Here is a 21513-nt window from a genome sequence, read left to right on the forward strand (position 1 = left end):
AGCCATTTCCAACTCTTTAAGACCACATGACCTGCAGCTGCCAGACTCCTGTCCATGCAATTCTCCAGGCAAGAACACTGGAGTGAATTGCCACCTCCACAGCATAAAACACAATGAAGTAATGCCTTTTGCAGCAATATAGACAGACTTAGGGATTATTCTAAGTGAAATCAGACAGAGAAAGACAAATATCAGAGGATATTATATGTTGAACTGAAATAAATGATACAAATGAACTTATTCACAAAATAAACTCACCAGAATAAAAAACAAACTTATGGTTACCAAAGGGGATAGTACAGGATGGTGATGGGGGCAGGAAAGGGAGAGATAAATTAGGAGTCTGAATATTTACAAACTAATGTATATACAAAATAGATAAACAACAAGCACCTACGATATAGCTCAGGGAACTATATTGAATATCTTGTAAACTGCTGTATACCTTAAACACAAAATTGTAAATTAACTATACTTAAAAAGTGGAGAAGGAAATGGCAACCTACGCCAGTGTTTTTGCCTGGAGAATCCCAGGGACAGAGGAGCCTGGTGGGCTGCCATCTGTGGGGTCGCACAGAGTCAGACACGACTGACTCGACTTAGCAGCAGAGGCAGCAGCATACTTAAAAAGAATGGTTAAAACAAATGCAGAGATGTTCGTAAAAGATGTTTCACAAGGTGTAAAAACTACTAAATGGGGGAAGCAGTCTATGAAACAAGACGTGTTGACAAAACTGAATACCCACCAGCAAAAGAATTTACTTGGAACATTATCTTACACTACAGACAAAAACGAACTCAAAATGGTTCAAAGACCTAAACCTAAGTCCCAAATGTATAAAACTCCACGAAGTAAACGTGCAGGAAATGTTTCTGGAAATTGGACCCACAAATGATTTATCAGATATAACATCAAAAGCACAGGCCATAAAATAAAACCAGATATTAATAAATTGAACTATAACAAAATTATAAACTACTCTGCATTAAAGTGCAGCGAGTTTGAAAAGACAATCAACAGTAGAAGAGAAAATATGTGGAAATCATATATCTGATAGTAAGTGAGTACAAAGAATATATAAAGAATTTTAAGAGGGACTGATCACCAGTTCCACCATAGGGACCATTCCCCAATCAAACATCCAACGCGTTGCAAATACAAAACAGAAACACTAAGAGTAACACAGAAATTTGAACTCAATGATAAAATTAAAAAATACCTACAATGCACAGAACAACAGTGCAGCCAATAGCCTCATAGGTATGAGGACGTGAACTTGGACAAAGTTGTCCTGGGATAAATTCCCATACCATTTACAGAGGCTAAAATATATGGTCCTTGATACACATCAACAACACTGTCATGGGGCCCTTGACAGAGTCTCCAAAGCCAGAAAATAACCTGGAAAGATATATCAGGCTCTTGTGATACTTTCTCTCTCATCATCCTAGAACTGACCACTCTAAAGAATAGCTGCAAGTGGTGACTTCAACTGGTGACTTTGTACAGAGCAAGAAAATAACATTAGGAATAGTGTCTCCATCACAGTTTTCTGTTACCTACTAAATCCACTCTACAGAGACTCACCAGAGGCTGCCAATTAAACATAGGTGGATTATCACAGCAAGGAAACCAGATAAAATTTCAGACCCTCAGGAATATATTTCAAAGAAATTGAAGAGGTAAAATGATACAAAGTAAGGAGAATGGAACATCAGGAACAGTCGACATTCCCAGACTGGGTAGAGCAGCACAAGAGTAAAACTAATACAACATGAAGGTCAGACATTACAGCATCTTGAGATGGGACCATGTGCTCGACCTACAGATGGCAAGCCAAGAGCCTGCGAGATTCATATATGCTCCCCTCGTAGGATCTAGGGTCAAAAAGATGATCTCTCTACCCACTCTTACATTCTCCTAAGTAACAGCCACAGAGGATCCAATCCACCAACTTGTCCCACTCCTAAACAGAAAAAAACAGCCCTTTTGAGACACTCGTTTTTCTTTATATGTTGTATTTTTGGCTACTTTTACATCACTCCCCACTGTCCAGAGCTTTTTCTCAGGCTCCAATGTGAAGATAATATTCAGATCAGAAACAGAAATCCTGGGACTCCCCTGGTGATCCAGTGGTTAAGACTCTGCATTTCCAATGCAGGGGGTGCAGGTTTGATCCTTAGTCAGGGAACTAAGATCCCACATGTAGAATGGTGCAGCCAAAAAAAAGTAAACAAGTAAGCAAAAACAAACAAGTAGATATTCAGCATTATCAGAAGAAAGAAATCTAAAGTGCTGCAGATTTTTTTAAACCCTGAGCCAAAAGTCAAAAGGTAGAGAATAGGAAATCGGGTTTTTTGGTATTTTTTTTTAACATTTGCTAGTGAGCTTTGTAGATAATTAAGCTCTGGGACAACCTCAGATATGACATGAAACAGACACAGCATCTGAAGAGGGTCAGTTTCACCTTGTGAAGCTGTGTCATGCCCCAGTCACCAGAACTCTCAGATAGAAGACATCAGGGCCTCCCAAGGGGCACACAGGGAAAATGCAGATACCCAAGGGCAGCTCTGGAAGGAAGTCATCCTCACCCACAGACAGCAGGTTTCTGTAGGTCTCCAGCATCACATCCCTGTACAAGGCCCTCTGAGCAGGGTCCAGGAATTCCCACTCCTCCTGAGTGAATTCGATGGCCACATCCTCAGAGGTCAGTCGTTCCTGAAATGAAACAACATGTCACCAAAACGGCCATGTAAAGCTCTCATTTTCATGTGAAAGAGAAAGGGTAGTAAGGGGTATGGATTGACTTGGTTGAAGTATGTGTTCTAACAGATCCATGCAGGGGTACCTGGAGAAATTATGGATCTCTAATTTTAATTTCTTATGCTTTTTCATATGGCCTTATGAGATCCTCCAATTAATATGGATTTTTCATCATTGTTCAAAATCCATGAAATATATGAAAATAAAGCTCAACACTGTTTTGGCTATACAGAAGTGTCAGATATTATGTTCTACCCAATGAGAGCAATTCATTATCTAGATGAGGTACAGCATGAGTGGTGTCTTCAGAGATGGCAAAGTCCACGGCACTTTTAATGGAAAAGTCAAAATTTTCAGGTATGATGTTGATAACAGCAGCAAGGACCAAAAGTGTCTGAAGGCTTCCTGTTGCTCTAAATTACTGTTATTACTCTGAACATTAAATAAGTACTTTACAGGCAAGAACCTGTCATCAATATAATAGCTCATTAAAGAACCATCTGTTCCCACCTTAGAGAAGAAAACCTGTGTCACAGACACTCTGAGAAACTTGAGTCAGATCAAGAAGGTAAGAAATGTTACATGAAGCACCTGAACTCAGAACCTTGGGCTCAGCAACTGAAGCTTAAGCATCTAACAGTTAATACAAGAACATTACAAGTCCTTTGACAGAGGGCTCCTAAAGAAAACTTGAAAGAAGTCCAAGGTGAGCCTCTTCCCTGCCCCTCTGTCTTCTCTGCAGGGGGAGCAGCTCTTGGGCCTCGGGTCTTCATCCCTTGAAAATGGACACCTGTGCCAAATTAGTCTCTACCCTCTCCCTGATAGGGAGAACCTCCCCCCTGTTGAGTGATCACTGTCCACAGTGGTGGTGAAGGACTGGAGACACTGACCCATGAGAGCCACAGCAGCTTGGCAGTCCCAGGTCCCTGGACCATCTCACTTATTCCTAGCCAAGCTTCCAAACCAGTGCCATTTCAAAGGGCTCTGACACAGCAGCCAAGTTCCCTGCAGCTGGAGTTGCCACAGCAGGGGTGGCTGGCTCCAGGGCTGGAAGTGGGACTTTGTTCGGGAGCTTCATCACTCTTATGCCAGGAACCCTTCTCTGAAACAGTACCTCTTCTAAGCCATGGGGCTTGGCCCTCTTAAAGGCCATGGGGCTCTTTTGCCTGATGGTGGTCTAGCTCACCTTCTTCACAATATGAAGGAGCTGTTTCCACCTCCCACAGTTCTTTCTCCTGTGTCTGCCCAGTATGTTCCCTTTCCTGCAACTCCCCAGGCAGCCTGGGGCAAGTGGTGGGCTCAGGGTTTGACAGAAGGAAAACAAATAAATATTGTATTAATATGAAAAAAAAAAGTCCAAGGTGAACAATGTGAAATGGCATGAAAGGTCATTATAGATGTGGATACAGAAACACAACTGTTAGTAATTTACTACTTAAAACACTAAGGATTGTTTAGAAAATTTCAAGGCCACACATTATACTGATAACATAATTTCAACTGAAAAAAAAAGGTGATATGTACTTTTTAAATCATGATGTCTTCTATCTAGACCACAGACTTGCACATGCATGCATACATATCTATAAAAAATTAACTGAAATGAGAGGATTCATCTTTTCATAGATTTTTTGGACAATATTATCCTTTTATTCACATGTATTTCAGCATCCTTCAGACGATAAAAATGTATCCTTTGTACTCAGCTGAGTTTGTCAACAGGATTCTATAATAGGCTACCAAAAGAAAACCGGTAAAAACATTTTTAAAAAACAGAATACTTGAACTGAATTCATAATAACATTACCATATACAAAGATACAATTTTATCCATTTAAATTTACATAGCAAGGCATTAACAGAAGCCAAAGACTTTCTTTGCTTTTTTTCCCATTAATAAAACTGATTTCAAATTAGAAGAGTCATTAGATTATGACAAAAAAGAATTATCACAACAGCAAAGTAAAAAAACTTCTCGGAGAATTAAAAATCATGGCAAAAAAGAATATGGAAAAAAATACAGTTATTAAGCAAGACTATCTGAAGAAACATCATGATAGGAAGGAAACATTCAATATATTCCCTCTGAAATTACAGTGGCATGAAAGGAGCTGTCCAGGGTGCCTGTATTTCACTACCATACGATGCACAGGAGCAGGGGCCACTAGAAGAAGTAACAGGAGGAAAAAACCAGGGCAAGAGACACAGAGTTTGTCAGAGAGTTGAAACAGGTAGTACTCACAAACCTAAGGACATGAAAAGGTGAAAAGTGAAAGGATGGAAAAAGACAGTCCATCCTAAAGAGAGCAGGGGAGACTGTTATATCAGACAAAATGAACTGAAGAAAAAAAGTGCAATGAGATAAATATTGTGTAATGATAAAACAGTCAATTTACCAAAAAGCTGTAACAAGTAAAAATATATACACATCTAACATTAGATATCTCAGAAAAATGAAGCAAATATTGAACAGGCATGTACAGATCACACGGCCCAAAAAAAGCAGAAAACACATGTATCTCAAGGACACAGAAACCATTCTCTATGAGAGACCACATGTTAGGCCAAAATTAACCTTTTTAAGAGACTGATACCATAAGAGTATCTTCCCTAACAACAATGAAATAAACACAAGAAAAAATGAAACTTCCTCACATGTGGACATTAAACAGCTCACTCTTACACCACAAATCGGTCTAAGAAAAAAATCACATGGAAATTTTAAAATACATGGATCAAAATGAAAAGACAACATTACAAAACTTATAACACACAGAGACCACTGTACTAAAAGCAAAGTCTGAAAGGTGAAATGCTTACAGTAAAATAAGAAAAGATCTTAAATCTGAAATCTATTTTTACACCTCTAGAAAGCAGAAAATGGAAAACAAACTAAACTCAGGTTTAGCAGAAGGAAACATGTAAGTAAGAAAGATTAAACCAGAGATACAATAGAAAGTAGAAAAATATAAAAATCAACAAATGAAGCGTTGATGTTTTGAAAAAACTGTATAGGGAAACCCCCACCTAGACTAAAGACAAGAGAAAGAAAGATCCAAATAACTAAAAACAGATATGAAACAGGAGTGATTACAACCGATGTCAAAGAAAGTTTCTAAAGATAAGGAAGTACTATGACCAATAATGCCTATAAGTGACAGTATATAGGAGATACTGGCAAATTCTTAGAAACATACAAACTATTTTACTTATTAAGAAATAAAAAAATTGAGAAGTGTTGAAAGTGAAAGTGTTAGCCACTGAGTCGTGTCTGACTCTTTGTGACCTCATGGACTGTAGCCCACAAGGTTCCTCTGTCCATGGCATTTCTCCAGACATGAATACTGGACTAGAGAGCCATTCCTTTCTCCAGGGAAGCTTCCGACCCAGGGATAAAACCTGGGTCTCCCACAATGCAGGCAGATTTTTATGATTTGAGCCATCAGGGAAGCCAATTATAACCAGAGAGATTTAAAAAGTAGTCAGAAACCTCTAAGAAAAATACAGGACCAAATTCTACCAAACATTTACAAAAGCTTACCACTAATCCTGCTAATTCTATGAAGCAAGCATGATTCTAATAGTTTGTTGATCTCCCAAAGACACAGAAAGGAAAACTAGAAACCAATACCCTTGATGAATGCTGATGCAAAATTAAAATACTTGCAAACCCACTTCAACACATTAAAAAGATCTGGAGAAACAGACACAGAGATCAGATGGAGGGGGAAGGGGAGGAAGGAGAGGGTGAGATGTATGGAGAGAGTAACATGGAAACTTAAATTACCATATATAAAGTAGAGAGCCAATATAAATTTGCTGACTGACTCAGGGAACTCAAACAGGGGCTCTCTAACAACCTACAGGGGTGGGATAGGGAAGGAGATGGGAGGGAGGGGATATACGTATACCTATGGCTGATTCATGGTGATATTTGGCAGAAAACAACAACTTCTGTAAAGCAATTATCCTTCAAATAAAATAATTTAAATAAATAAAAAGATCTGACCCCATAACCAAGTGGATTTTATTCATGTAAGGCAAGGAGAAGTCAACATACAAAAATCAATTAATATGACACACTACATTAACAGATTAAAGGGGAAAAAAAACCAGGATCTTCTCGATGGAAAAAAACATTCGACAAAAATTTGACAACCTTTCAAGATGGAACCCTCAACAAACTACAAACAATAAATTATACCAACATCAACATAATAAATGCCATTATGAAAAGAGCAGAGCAATGAGGAAAGAATGAAAGCTTTTCCTCAAGGACGCACACTCTGCACTACACTTCAACAAAGCACTGAAACCCTTAGAGCAATTAGATGAGAAAAGGAAATCAAAGGTCCCCAAATTGAAAAAGAAGTAAATGTATCTTCTTTCCCACATGACAAAGTTTCATCAGTAAAAACCATAGAGATTACAAGAGAAACGTAATAACAAAAAAGATTCTTTAATAACCACACAAAGGGTCAATCATCCAATTAACTCATTATCAAAACTGCCATGACAATCTTTGTAGAAGCAGAATAAAATATGGTGAAAGTCACAGAACTATTCAAAGAGCAAACAGCAAAACTCTTGAAGAAGGAAGATGGACGTCTTTCTATTTCAACACCTATTTCATGGTAATCAAGGTGATGTGGTACTGGTATAAAAACAGACAAATAAGCCCACTGAACAGAACACAGTACTCAGAAATAATTCTTTGTGTATATATATGTAAGGTATATTCACAAGGATGTCAAGATACACAAAAGGGAAAGGACAGGCTCAACTGATCTGATTCCCAGATTTAACCAGCTATTGTGCATACTAACACCTGACTTTCACGTGCAGTTTCCTTACCCTGATTGACAGAGCAGACAGCTCATCCAGATAGACCCTAAGCAATCCCTGCTGCCAACAGCACTGAGACCCCATCTCCAACCCATGGGTGAGAAGCCCTGCCCAGGACGGTGCCCAGGGGAGCCTCCTCACAAGTGCCAAGTCACCGGGCCATGGGGAGACGGGATCTAGGTGGAGACGACAGGACCTGAGGGAAGGCCCCGGGTGAGTGTGCGTGTACAGGAGTCACACCGGACACTCCAGAGTCAGACACGATTAGCAAGTCCAGAGAAGGGCATTTCAGGAAGGACAGACTAAATATGACCTTACCTGAGAAACAGCCATGCCTCACTCCTTCTCTTTCCTCTTCCTTAACGTCAGCGCTTCCTCAGGCAACACGAGTCTTCAGAGGTCTATCATGAAAGTTGAAAACATGCTGTTTAATGCTTAATGTCAACAATTCCCTTCTGCCTGGAGCCAGCGTGGGGAATCCTGCCCATGGCAAAGGTCATGAGGAAAAGACCTGATGGGCAAAGGCGAGATCAGGCCTCGAGGGGACCCCCTACTCGAGCATCTATCCCAAAACCAGAATCTGTCTGTTTTACTATTTCATACCTTTCAGCAACTCTTCTGACATTAACAGAGGGCTATCCCCGACCACCTTTCTCTGTAAAAATCAACTTAGGGCTCTAGCTAATAAGTCTCCTGGACATGAGAGGAATATTTCAAATCAAACCCCCTCTGTTAGCATTCTAGCTTGCTTGGCAGGTTTATCCAGACTCTTACAGCTATGCATATGATTGTTCACAACCTCCCAGCTATGAGAGGCACAGGAAGCCTAAAACATAGAGCCTTTTAAAGAGTTAAAAGTTCTTAGAGTAGTCCTGGTGTAGGATCTCATTATTGGGCCAATGCTTGTTGCTAAATTCCCATATCTCTTATCCACTGTGCAACTGGGAGTGCATTAGTTAACATAGTTAGAATCTAAGAAAAACAAGTGTAGCCTTGAAATTAACCACATCAGACTTCTGAGCTAATTGGTTCTTTCTTGTAACTCACTGCACTTTTGCTCCGTGAGAAATGTAACTCTGTTTAACATTTTCTGAGGCTGATGTACATAAGAAATCTAAAGAAAAAACATTTCAAGGGAAAATAAGTTTTCTGGTTGAACAGCCTTTATCAAAAGAGGGTCATAAAATGTTCACAGGCCTCCAAGGCCAGAAGATAATGTACACAACATCATTTGTGGGAAAGGTATAAAAGTCCCTTTTGAAAATAAAAGTAACAGGCCTCGCTAGAAGAAGCTTGGTCACCCTGTGTCTTTTTTAACTCTCACTTACTCTTTTTTTTCTGGCTGATCCCTTGGAGCATAGAGGCTCCCTGCGTTCAATTAATGCCCGGACTTCTAAGACATGAACGGGAAGATGTTCTGTGTCTTCACTCCCTCGGGAGACCGGGAGGGCACCTGTGGCTTCCGTGAACAGGGCAAACTCCCTGTCTGGGATTTTATTGGCTTACTATGTAAACCAAGGAATATCAGCCTCTTTCTTTCCTCTATTTTCTTATCTACAACATTCTTTCCTTATCACTCTCTAAATCAATCGCCGACTCAGTCCCGCTTCGAATTACCCTGGATCCACCGGGGCTGGACCCCAGCACCCTTCCTGAGCCCCAACCACACACACACAGGGAAGCCCTCATAAAGAGGAACAGACAGTCCCCTGTGGCCACTGTCTCAGGAGGGACTCAGGACAGTCAACTTCCGCAGAGAGACCAACATGGGACTTTCCCACACTTTCCCTCAGATCACACTCCCCTCCTGATGAGGCCTCATGTACACAGAAGCAGGAGGCACCTCCACTGACCAGGCAATCGCCTTCAGGTCACACAGCAGGCCCTGATCCATCCCGACTCAGTACAGAGCACCACCTCCTCAATCCAGATCTCAGCCCTCAGGACTGGGAGGACTCAAGAGTCCTGATCCTCAGTGAGGGATCCAGACTGAAATCAACTGGGCCATCTTAAACATTCTTGAGCTGTGGAACAACACAAACTACCTGAAGGGGAATCTCTGGTCAGAGGATACAAAACACGTGTGTTGGGAGCCGCGTTAGGCATTACTGAGAAAATGGAGGCACGGCCGGAACCCCCTCTCCTTGTCCCGCAGGCAAGGACCCGGGATGAAGGAGTTAGGTCTTGTGATTCTCACTTGTTTCTGCTTTCCTTAGTTAAGTTGACTGAAAAGAATGTTAAGGTGCTTATTGTCTTTGTGAGGAGCATGAGAAGGCACAAAGCCTTCTGCAGTTGTGCCCAGAGAATAATCCATAAAGTTAACCATTGACATTTGTTCAAGGATCTTTACAAAAAGCGTTCCAGGCTGAGCACATAGGCCACAGCTTGAGGCCATGGGAAGGATTGTCATCTGAGACCTATTTGTAAGGGAAATGTTTATGGCAAAGGAAGTTTGCTGAACTTAGGGTTTAGGAATAATTAAGAAATGGAGTGGCCATCATGGTCAACAAGAGAGTACGAAATGTAGTATTTGGATGCAATCTCAAAAACGTCAGAATGATCTCTGTTCGTTTCCAAGGGAAACCATTCAATATCACAGTAATCCAAGTCTATGCCCCAACCAGTAACACTGAAGAAGCTGAAGCTGAACGGTTCTATGAAGACCTACAAGACCTTTGAGAACTAACGCCCAAAAAAGATGTCCTTTCCATATAGAGAACTGGAATGCAAAAGTAGGAAGTCAGAAACACCTGGAGTAACAGGCAACTTTGGCGTTGGAATGTGGAATGAAGCAGGGCAAAGAATTGTAGAGTTTTGCAAAGATAATGCACTGGTCATAGCAAACACCCTCTTCCAACAACACAAAAGACTCTACACATCGATATCACCAGATGGTCAACACCAAAATCAGACTGATTATATTCTTTGCAGCCAAAGATGGAGAAGCTCTATACAGTCGACAAAAACAAGACCAGGAGCTGACTGTGGCTCAGATCGTGAACTCATTACCAAATTCAGATTCAAACTGAAGAAAGTAGGGAAAACCGCTAGACCATTCAGGTATGACCTAAATCAAATCCCTTATGATTATACAGTGGAAGTGAGAAATAGATTTAAGGGCCGAGATCTGATAGATAGGATGAACTATGCCTGATGGCTATGGAAAAAGGTTCGTGACCTTGTACAGGAGACAGGGATCAAGACCATCCCCATGAAAAAGAAATGCAAAAAACCAAAATGGCTGTCTGGGGAAGCCTTACAAATAGCTGTGAAAAGAAGAGCAGTGAAAAGCAAAGGAGACAAGGAAAGATATAAGCATCTGAATGCAGAGTTCCAAAGAATAGCAAGAAGCGATAAGAAAGCCTTCTTTAGCGATCAAGGCAAAGAAATAGAGGAAAACAACAGAATGGGAAAGACTACAGATCTCTTCAAGAAATGTAGAGATACCAAGGGAATATTTCATGCAAAGATGGGCTCAATAAAGGACAGAAATGGTATGGACCTAACAGAAGCAGAAGATATTAAGAAGAGGTGGCAAGAATAAACGGAAGAACTGTACAAAAAAGAGCTTCACAACCCAGATAATCACGATGGTGTGATCACTTACCGACAGCCAGACATCCTGGAATGTGAAGTCAAGTGGGCCTTAGAAAGCACCACTACGAACAAAGCTAGTGGAGGTGATGGAATTCCAGTTGAGCTGTTTCAAATCCTGAAAGATGATACTGTGAAAGTGCTGCACTCAATATGCCAGCAAATCTGGAAAACTCAGCAGTGGCCACAGGACTGCAAAAGGTCAGTTTTCATTCCAATCCCAAAGAAAGGCAATGCCAAAGAATGCTCAAACTACTGCACAATTGCAAACATCTCACATGCTAGTAAAGTAATGTTCAAAATTCTCCAAACCAGGCTTCAGCAATATGTGAACCATGAACTTCCTGATGTTCAAGCTGGTTTTAGAAAAGGCAGAGGAACCAGAGATCAAATTGCCAACATTCTCTGGATCATGGTAAAAGCAAGAGAGTTCCAGAAAAACGTTTATTTCTGCTTCATTGACTATGCCAAAGCCTTTAACTGTGTGGATCACAATAAACTGTGGAAAATTCTGAGAGAGACGGGAATACCAGACCACCTGACCTGCTGCTTGAGAAACCTGTATGCAGGTCAGGAAGCAAAAGTTAGAACTGGACATGGAACAACAGACTGGTTCCAAATAGGAAAAGGAGTACGTCAAGGCTGCATATTGTCACCCTGCTTATTTAACTTCTATGCAGAGTACATCATGAGAAACGCTGGACTGGAAGAAACACAAGCTGGAATCAAGATTGCTGGGAAAATATAAACAACCTCAGATATGCAGTTGACACCAGCCTTATGGCAGAAAGGAAAGAGGAACTAAAAAGTCTCTTGATGAAAGTAAAAGAGGAGAATGAAACAGTTGGCTTAAAGCTCAACATTCAGAAAACGAAGATCATGGCATCCGGCCCCATCACTTCATGGCAAACAGATGGGGAAACAGTGGAAACAGTGTCAGACTTTATTTTGGGGGGCTCCCAAATCACTGCAGATGGTGATTGCAGCCATGAAATTAAAAGACACTTACTCTTTGAAAGGACAGTTATGACCAACGTAGATAGCATATTGAAAAGCAGAGGCATTACTTCGCTGACTAAGGTCCATCTAGTCAAGGCTACGGTTTTTCCAGTAGTGTTGTATGGATGTGAGGGCTGGACTGTGAAGAAGGCTGAGCGCTGAAGAATTGATGCTTTTGGACTGTGGTGTTGGAGAAGACTCTTGAGAGTCCCTTGGACTGCAAGGAGATCCAACCAGTCCATTCTGAAGGAGATCAGCCCTGGGATTTCTTTGGAAGGAATGATGCTAAAGCTGAAACTCTAGTACTTTGGCCACCTGATGTGAAGAGTTAACTCATTGGAAAAGTCTCTGATGCTGGGAGGGATTGGAGGCAGGAGAAGAAGGGGACGACAGAGGATGAGATGGCTGGATGGCATCACCAACTCGATGGACATGAGTCTGAGTGAACTCCGGGAGTTGGTGATGGACAAGGAAACTTGGCATGCTCCAATTCGTGGGGCGGCAAAGAGTTGGACACGACTGAGCAACTGAACTGAACTGAAGAATAGTTAGAAGCTAAAAATTTAAGGAATGTGGTAGTGCTACCATGTTTTACTATAGCTTATACAGATTAGGTATTTCAGAGAATTTAATAGCTAGAAGACTTTTTAGGCAATAGTGAGTTTAGGATGCTAAGGGCAAACAGGATTTAGAATGATAAGAAATAAACTGAGGAATCTGGTTTGCAGTCCAGACATAAGCATGAGTTACAATGTAATCACAAGTTAAAGTAACCAGGATTCTGAGAGAATCACTGAAGCAGAAACTCTGTTTGAAGAGCAACGTTTTATGGAGACAATAAATCTGGGTGAGGGGAAACTGAAAATGCGAAACCTCTGACCTAATGCTTTTCTCAAAGTATAAAACAGAACCTGAAGCTTGAAATAAACATGCAGTCCCATACCTTGAGTCAGAGGCTGCATCATTCTCTGCCAACACCGCTCATCTCTTCAGGCTGATTCCCTGGCTGCTGGAGCTGGACTCCAGCACGTGTATGCAAAATGCATCATCAATGAAACGTGAAGCCTGGACTGAGCAGCATTCAGAAGAGAAAATCATCACCACCCCCCCAACTCTCCTTTTCTTTCCCAGCCTTACTAAGGTGTAACTAACAAAACTGGTATAAATGTACTGTGTACAAAGTGATCATGTGATAGACTCATACACTGAATTATTATTATAGTCGAGGAAGTTCCACGTCCACCTATGACTACACGGTATTACTTCCCTCTGGGCGAATTTCAAGGATATAGAAACACTACCGGCAGCATGCAGTACCTCAGATCCCCAGAACTTACTTATTTTACAACGGAAGATCTCTACTCTTTCACTACCAGTGCCCCATTTCCCCCTCCACCCACCTCCTGGTAACAGCCTTATTACTTGATGGCTCTATGAGTTTGACAGTTCTAGTTTCCACATAGGGTCTGTCCTCCTTTGTCAGGCTTATTTAACTTGGCATAATGTTCTCTAGGTTCATTCTGTGGGGGGCCAATCCACCAATTTCCTTTTAGATACTGGGCAACTTCCTCTGTGCTTACTGAAGCCCGTGGCCCACATCCTTCCCAATCCGCTTCCACAATAGGACTGTCTGGACGAGCCAAAGGGTATTATTTCAGTTATTCTGTATGTTGTAACTGAGATTCTGGGCTATTTTCACACGAGTTTCTGACTGTGCCAGAGTCTCCCTCACCCCTTTTGGGGAGGAATATACTGAACAAGGGCCATGCCTCTGTTTTCATAAATATGGAGCCCTCCCTTTCTCTCCATTTAGTTGAAAAAAATGTAATCCTAGAGTATGGGCTGATGGAATATCTGTGGGTCGAGCACAAAATGCTACTCCTGTAGTTGTCAAGCTCAAAGACCCACTTATTTCCACATAAGAAGCACTATCCGCTGAAACCTGAGGTTAAGGAAGGATTAAAACACATCATCAAAAATTTAAAGGAGCAGGGACTATGAGTTCCCTAAAACAGTCCATGTAACTCTCCTATTTTGGGTATAAAGAAATCAAATGGTAAATGGAGACTAGTTCAAGATTTGCAAATAATAAATGAGGCTGTAGTTCCTTTACACCTCATGCTGCCTAATCCTTATACTCTATTGTCTGAAATTCCTGAACGAGCCAAATATTTCTCAGTAATTGATTTGAAAGATAGTTTCTATTCTGTGCCTTTGGTGGAGGAAAGTCAATTTCTATTTGCCTTTGAAGATCCTATGCAGCCAGCTTCTCAGTTAACCTGGACAGTTTTGCCCCAGGGATTTAGTGACAGTCCTCACTTATTTGGACAAAGTTTGTCACGGGATCTACAAAACTTTAATAGCTCCGAAGTGGTTGTGTTACCATATATAGATGATATTTTCCTCTGTGCTGAGATAGAGGAAGCTTGTTCTGGAACCTCAGATTTCTTAAACTTTCTGGCAGGCTGCAGTTATAAGGCATCAAGAGAAAAGGGTCAGCTTTGTCAACAATCTGTTAGATATCTGGGCCTAATCATATCAGAAGGGACTAGGGCCATAGGCCCTGAGAAAATTAAACCCATACTAAATCATCCCCTACCTATGACTTTAAGACAATTGAGAAGATTTCTGGGAATCACAGACTACTGTCATATTTGGATTCTGGGTTATGGGGAACTTGCCCGGCCTTTATATAAACTTATAGCTGAAATTCAGCAGGCCCAAACAGACAAACTGCTTTGGTCTCCAGATACTCAAAAGGCTTTTAAGGTTCTTCAGACTGCCCTCCTGCAAGCTCCCGCTTTGAGCTTGCCCAAAGGGTCAGGAATTAATTTGTTTGTCACTGAAAGAAAAGGTGTGGCCTTGGGAATTTTGACACAAGCCTGAGGGCCTCACCAGCAACCTATTACTTATCTAAGCAGATAATCAGATGTAATTTCACGTGGGTGGCCCCACTGCCTAAGAGTAATTGGGGCAGCAGCTTTATTAGCACCTGAAGCTTTAAAAATAATTAATCGACAAAATTTTATTGTCCTGACTTCTCATGATGTGAGTGGAATCTTAAATTCTAAGGTTAATATTTGGATGACAGACAGTAGGCTTCTTAAGTATCAGTAATTGTTGTTAGAAGGACCAGTAACTAACCTTAAAGTCTGTGGACATTTAAATGCTGCCACTTTCCTTCCTGAGAAGGAAAATGAAACACCTGATCACGATTGTTCCCAATTCCTAACTTTAAACTATGCAGCTTGGGAGGATCTAATGGATACCCCATTAGACAATCCTGACATGGAAGTATTTACAGATGGCAGTTCTTTCGTTCGCGATGGAAAGCGTAAAGCAGGTTATGCCGTGGTGACTGCTGAACAGGTTTCAGAAACAAAATCTCTCCCCCAGGGAACCAGTGCTCAGTTAGCGGAGCTTGTGGCTCTGACCCGAGCTCTAGAGTTAAGCAAAGGGCAGCGAGTAAATATCTACATGGATTCTAAGTATGCTTATTTGACTTTACATGCTCATGCTGCAATATGGAAAGAAAGACATTTTAAAACAGCAATAGGAGAACATATTAAGCATTTCAAAGAGATTTAGAGACTTTTAACTGCTAAGCTGCTGCTGCTGCTAAGTTGCCTCAGTTGTGTCTGACTCTGTGCGACCCCATAGATGGCAGCGCACCAGGCTCCACTGTCCCTGTATTCTCCAGGCAAGACACTGGAGTGGGTTGCCATTTCCCTCTCCAACGAATGAAAGTGAAAAGCGAAAGTGAAGTCGCTCAGTCCTGTCCGAGTCTTAGAGACCCATGGACTGCAGCCTACCAGGCTCCTCCATACATGGGATTTTCCAGGCAAGAGTACTGGAGTGGGGTGCCATTGCCTTCTCCGTTTAACTGCTATATATTGTCCTAAAGAAGTAGCTCTTTTGCATTGCAAAGGGCACAGCAGGGATGGGAGTAAAGCAGCTGAAGGTAGTCAGCTGGCTGACTCTCAAGCCAGAAAAGCTGGCACTTCATGAAACCCCTTCACTGTAGATGGCTTTGATCTGGACAGATCCTGTGGAACAGGAAAAACCACAATATACTGAGCAAGAATTAGAAAGATATGAGAACAGACGAGCAAAGATTACAGATAAAGGATGGTTACAGTCTGAGGATAGACGATTAATAATTCCTGAAAATGTTCAATGGAAAATTCTTAAGGGTTTACACCAGAGTTTTCATTTGGGTGCAGAGCATACTTATCAGATGGCTTCTCGTTTGCTTGAAGGTAAAAATGTAATGAAAACTTTAAAGAAAATTATCAAAAGGTGTGAGGTTTGTCAGAAACATAACCTAAAGACTGAGAAGCTAGCAATATCTGGATTACAACGAAGTGGAAAGTATCTTGGAGAGGGCTGGGAAATTGATTTTACTCATATGCCAAAAGCTAATTGATATTCTTGCATACAAGTTTGGGTAGATACTTTTACTGGGTGGATTGAGGCATTTCCCTGTCATATTAAGCAGGCTAAGGAGGGTATAAAGATTTTAATCCATGAAATCATCCCCAGGTTTGGGCTGCCACGGAGCCTTCAGAGTGACAATGGCTCCGCATTTAAAGCTGCTGTAACTCAGGGGGTATCTAAAGCTCTAGAAATAAGAGTATCACTTACACTGTTCCTGGAGGCCCCAATCTTCAGGAAAGGTTGAAAAATCTAATGACATTATGAAAAGACATCTGCGCAAATTAACTCAAGAGACGCAGGACAATCGGATTAAAGTCCTACCCATAGCTTTAATGAGGGCTTGAACTGCCCCCAAAAAGGAGGGACTGTCCCCCTTTGAATGTAGTTATGGAAGGCCTTTCTTATGCACAGACATCGTTATAGACCCTGAAGCCTTGGAATTAACTAGTTATGTAACTCAGCTCTCAGCTTTTCAACAGGCATTAACAGAACTCTGGGAGACGGCTCCTGACCCAGCCTCTGAGTCAAGCAAGCCTTTATTTGAGCCAGGAACCGAGGTCCTCATAAAAACATTGGGATCTGGGGGCCCATCCCTCGAGCCCCTCTGGGAAGGCCCTTACCAGGTTATTCTTTCTTCTTCCACAGCTATCAAAGTGCCAGCAATTGATTCATGGATACATCACACTTGAGTTAAGAGGTGGCACCCTGACCAGAACTAACTGACTTCACTTTACGTCTTTACTTTCTATGCTCTGACTTCGTACTTTTCAGATGCACTTGATAATCTATGTGAGCCTACTTCTGCTGACTCCAAAACTCCTGAGTGTGCCCTTTGATCCTCAAGACAATGCCTTCCTGTCCTGGGCTCACTCCTACGCTGCATTCCAAAATTGGTCTAACTGCTGGATCTGCGGAGCACTCCCCTCTTCATCATGAAAGGCTTCCTGTGGTGGACATCTCCACTTCAAGAAAAAGACTTTCTCCAAGCCTCCCAATACCTTCGACAACAATCATATGTGATGCCCCTTCTTCATCTGATGACATCTACCAACCCTAAAATGGACTGATGCAACACTTTGTACTTTAACTATGGACATAAGGTGACTTTTAATTTTGATTATACATTGTCTTGGTTTAATGACTATTTCGCTACACATAAGGCAAATAGGTCTGGATCTAATGGTTTTTTACCTGACGTTTATCAAATATGGGATGAGGTTATATGGCTAACTGCTGAAAAAGGATGTCTAGTATCTACTACCCCTATATGCTGGGAACAAACAGCCATCCCCAAAAGTCAGCCAACAACTTTATTACAATGATTGGAAACAATTGGGATTTCTGCCTCAGGATGTATGCAAGGTAATCATTCCCGTGTTTTCCAACCCCAATTCAGGTCCTGCCTTTGTCTGGCCAGGCACTAATTGGGACTGGATATCTCAGTCAGCTGGCTTGCTCCAAACAGGACCTATTGGATATGTGGCTCTTACCTATGGGCATGGCTTCCCCTTGGTTGGATAGGGAGATGTACCCTGCGTCTAGCCTTTACTCACGGCTTTATATTTTCAGAGCTTCCAGAAAAGCCTGCTAATTTACCCCACCTTAAAACTCGGTGGGCAAGGTCCGTATTTCACTGGTATCATTATTTGGCTGCAGTCTTTGTTCCCTCTTTGGGAACTACAGATGTTATGCTACGAGTGGATCTTTGACAAATTTTACTCAACAGGCATTACAGGATTCTCAAAAAGCTATTTCAGCTCTTAATGCTGAACAAGCACAAATTAGAAAGGTGGTTTTACAAAACAGATTGGCTTTAGATATTCTGACAGCTGTGCAAGCAGGAAGTTGTGCCATTATTCATACCCAATGCTGTACATATAAACCTGATATAAGCACTAATGTTATTCATTTGACTAAACACATGAACAAGATGATTGAGGCTATGGATATTCCTGAAGCCTCAATTGCCTTATTTGGGGAGATGTTAACAAGTGCCCCATGGTGGAAAACTATCTTACAATCATTCTGATTGTTTTTTGCCTTTTGCTCCCTGCATCTGTAACTGTGTAACTGGATTTGTTTCTAGTTGCATGAAAGCTTTTAAGTTACAAATGGCTGTGTTAGTTGGGAAGCACACTGATTCAAACCGCCCAACCTGGCCAGGCAACATAGTAACCATTTGCATGAGTTGTTTTATAACAGGAGATCCTGATAAGGAATACAGAACTAATGAGCCACCTCCAACCTGAAGAATTCGGGAAAGGTCGAAAAACCAATCCATTTTTCTTATGGAAATGTTTGTCTTAAGCTATGTGAATGGACTATGCACTTACCCCAGACTCTGTCTTCAAGTCGGTTCCGCCTAATGGCTAAGAACCTACTTCACAAACCAGTATGTTATACTCAGATACTGTCCCCTAATCTATGTAAACAAAACTATTTGCATGGTAATCTGCCTTCTACAAGATTCAAATTAATCATTTTTGGCCTGGGATGAATCATCTGGTGCCAAGATTATCCCAAAATGCATTTTATGGATGAGGGGCCTGGTGCCATTCTGAGTTTTAAAACCTTCCTTTTCTTCATTAACACACTGCTAGTGACTATAATGTCACCCCACTCCAGTACTCTTGCCTGGAAAGAGTACTTGCCATGCAAGTACTCTTGCATGGATGGTGGAGCCTGGTAGCCTGCAGTCCATGGGGTTGCTAAGAGTCTAAGAGTCGGACTGGACTGAGCAACTTCACTTTCACTTTCATGCACTGGAGAAGGAAATGGCAACCCACCCCAGTATTCTTGCCTGGAAAATCCCACGGATGGTGGAGCCTGGTAGGCTGCAGTCCATGGGGTCACTAAGAGTCTAAGAGTCGGACTGGACTGAGCAACTTCACCTTCACGTATTGGAGAAGGAAACGGCACCCCACTCCAGTACTCTTGCCTGGAAAATCCCATGGATGGTGGAGCCTGGTAGGCTGCAGTCCATGGGGTCACTAAGAGTCTAAGAGTCAGACACGACTGAGAGACTTCACTTTCACATTTCATTTTCATGCACTGGAGAAGGAAATGGCAACCCATGCCAGTATTCTTGCCTGGAGAATCCTAGGGACAGAGGAGCCTGCTGGGTTGCTGTCTATGGGGTCGCACAGAGTCGGACACGACTGACACGACTTAGCAGCAGAAGCAGACCCTCCATTCTTAACCCTCTTCCACCTCCCTCCTCACCAGATCTCTCTGGGTTGTTCCAGAGCACTGGCTTTGGGTGGCCTGCTTCGTGCACTGAACTTGCACTGATCATTCTATTTTACATATGGTAATATACATGTTTCAGTGCTATTCTCTCAAATCATCCCACCCTCACCTTCTCCCACTGAGTCCAAAAGTCTGTTCTTTACATCTGTATCTGCCTTTGTTGCCCTGCATGTAGGATCACTGGTACCATCTTTCTAAATTCCATATACATGCATTAATATACAGTATTTGTCTTTCTGACTTATTTCACTCTGTATAATAGACTCTAGGTTCATCTTCCTCATTAGAACTGATAAGCGAGGTGACCTGTTTGCTAAGTATGGCACAAAATATTCTAAGATGATTTACTATTTACCAAAGAAAATTTCAAATGTATGAGATGAAGTGAAGAAAGCACTCAGGTAAGGAATGAATCTGAAAAAAATTTGAAAAAAAAAAAAGAAATATTTCTAATCTAAAAATCTGGTGTCAAAGTTTAAAAATATGTGGAGAATAATCATATTTAGAAAAGGATGATAAGAGTAAAATACTGGAAACTAAAAAAGCTTATTTCTGAAGTTAAAAATGAGTACAGAAACTGAATGAATTAGACCTATTCCAAGCTACAAAAAGCACCATACATAAAGAAAACAGAAAATGTGAATCCGTTTTTAAAAAAACGTGTTTCTTTAAAAATGCTACCCAATGATACAGTGGATAAGAATCTGCCTGACAATGCAGGGGACATGGGTTCTAACCCTGGTTCAGGAAGATCCCACAAGTACAAGCAACTAAGCCTGTGCACAACTACTGAGCCTGTGCTTTAGAACCTGGGAGCCACAACTCCTGAGCCCATGGCACAATACAGCCCCAAAAATTCATCAAAAAAAACAAAAAAATGTGACCACAGAGTGACACTCTAGAGTCAGTCATTTCTTGCCCCAGGTCTCTTCTTCCCTGACCTCTACCTTATGATAGGACAAGGGAAGGGGGTCACTCACAACGCAGCGAATCAAGCCACTGCCCAGGCTCAACAGGGTTTGCAAATGAAAGTCATCTTCTGTCACAAGTAATAAAAAAAGACATAAGCCTTATAGACAGGAGTTTTGAAATTCTCATCCTCCTCTGTATAACTAAAAAAATCATCTGTATCCAAACAACTGGCCACACCTGGATCGAGCTTACCCCTCTGTTCACCTCGCTCCCTATTTCATCTGGGTCTCGGTGTCTCTTTCTCCCCCTCTGCTCTCCTGCTATTCCTCTCCTATTTCCTCCCTCACACGTGTCCTGCCCCAGGCTGCTGCAATTCGTTTCCCCTCGAAATGCTCTCTCTCCAACCTTCCTGAGTCTTTCAAAAATCCATACCTATGTCTGCCTCTCTCTTCCCCCATTTCGGCTCCCTCTCTGCGCTCCAGATTACTCCCCTTCTCTCGCTGTGACTCTCCCTTCCTCCCCACTCTCTGGCAGGCCATGTGGCTATGCTTCCTTCCAGCCCTTTCCTCCTCTGCTCCTTACCTTTCTCTGCCAGCACCATAAAACCGGCCACCTCAGATTGAGACTTGAACCCTTGTGGCGGAACTCCAACCGGGTGAAAACACAACTCGGGACTCTAACCCAAGAGGCCTGGACTCAAACCCGGCCAAAAC

General features: G+C 41.8%; 1 long non-coding RNA gene across 2 annotated transcripts; it reads right to left on the minus strand.

Annotated features, from left to right (window-relative positions):
• Positions 1-739: 739 nt before the first annotated feature.
• On the minus strand, positions 740-20301 carry LOC120860585. Of its 2 annotated transcripts, XR_005720366.1 has the most exons (5): positions 20244-20301; positions 13146-13217; positions 7928-8010; positions 2593-2719; positions 740-1967 (listed from the first exon to the last, which is right to left on the minus strand). It is a non-coding gene; the product is annotated as an uncharacterized LOC120860585 (long non-coding RNA). The 2 variants fall into 2 exon arrangements; XR_005720365.1 differs by lacking the exon at positions 740-1967 and having other exon boundaries at positions 2355-2719.
• Positions 20302-21513: the final 1212 nt, after the last annotated feature.

Source organism: Oryx dammah, unplaced genomic scaffold (assembly GCF_014754425.2).
Source record: "Oryx dammah isolate SB20612 unplaced genomic scaffold, SCBI_Odam_1.1 HiC_scaffold_11113, whole genome shotgun sequence".
NCBI lineage: Eukaryota > Metazoa > Chordata > Mammalia > Artiodactyla > Bovidae > Oryx > Oryx dammah.